The following is a 1,348-nucleotide window of genomic DNA, read 5'->3' as shown; positions in this document are numbered from 1 at the left end:
ACAAAGGAGGAACAGGAAAAGGATAATGATGATGTTATAAAAGACAAAGAAGAGACGAAAAAGGGAGAGGGCGTGTTACGGAGAATAGGAAGAGGGAGATCGATAGAAAGAAGGAGGTGGAAGGGAAAAGAAAGAAGGAAGGTGAAGGAGGAAGAGGAGTAATAGTAGTGGTAATAGTAGTGTAGGAAGAGTAGGAAGAGAATGGGGAAGAAGAAGAAGAAGATGAAGATAAGAAGGAGTTAAAGGAGAAGGGGAAGGAGGAAGAGGATAAGGAAAAAGAGGAGAAGGAGGGGGAGAAGGAGGATGACGTGGGGGAGGAGTAGGAGGAGGAGGAAGAGGAGGAAGAAGAGGAGGAGAAGGAGGAGTAAGAGGAAGGGAAGAAGAGGAGGAGAAGGAGGAGTAAGAGGAAGGGAAGAAGAGGAGTAGAAGGAGGAGCAGGAAGAGGAGAAGGAGGAGGAGGGGAAGAGGGATAAAGATGAGTATAAGGAGGAGAAGGAAGATAAATAGGAGGATTAGGAAAATGAGGCGGAGGGGGCGGAAGAGCAGGATGAGAATGACGAAGAGGCAGAGGAGGAAAAGAAAGAAGAGGAGGAGGATGGTGATGATGTTAATGAGGAGGAAGAGGAGGAGGAAGGAGGAGAAAAAGATTTGAAGACGTGTTGATGGAAAAGAGGGAAAAATAGATGGAATAAAGGAAAAAGGAAACGTAGACGAAGAAGAAGAAGAAAAACTAGAAATGGAAATGAGAAAAATAAAGAAAAAGAAAAAAAAGCTGAGAAAAAGAGTGGAAAATTAGATGATAATGATGAAGAACTGTTCAAACATAACACTAAGCAGACAAACAGACAGATAGATAGTTTAGTAGATAGATTAGCAGAGAGACAATATGAAGAGAAAATAGAGTTCGTTGTGTGTAATGACGTTTACGTGACGTGATTGATGTTGTGGCTGAAAGCAAATTGAATATTCAACAAGGTTTTCGAGTGACTTGTGTGCCTTCTCTCACGCACACATGTTTGAACACACACACACACACACACACACACACACACATACACGCACACGCACACGCACGCACACAAGCACACTCACACTCACACAAGCAAATACACACAACAATGATAACGACGATGATTATAAAGATAATGATTCTTTTCCTCAAAAAAAGAAGAAAGAAGTGGGGAAAGCAGGCAAGGTCGGATATGCTGACAAAAATACTCATTGATGAATAAACAAATGAATGAATAAATAAATGAATGAATACATGAATAGATAGATAAATAGGCAAACCAATGAATAAACAATGAAAAATAATAATAAATAAAACAAAACCATAGTGGACAGTGCT

Source organism: Penaeus japonicus, unplaced genomic scaffold (genome assembly GCF_977035675.1).
Source record: "Penaeus japonicus unplaced genomic scaffold, GWHDUDI00000001_assembly GWHDUDI00000011, whole genome shotgun sequence".
Taxonomy (NCBI): Eukaryota; Metazoa; Arthropoda; class Malacostraca; order Decapoda; family Penaeidae; genus Penaeus; species Penaeus japonicus.
Note: the sequence above shows the minus strand (reverse complement) of the source record.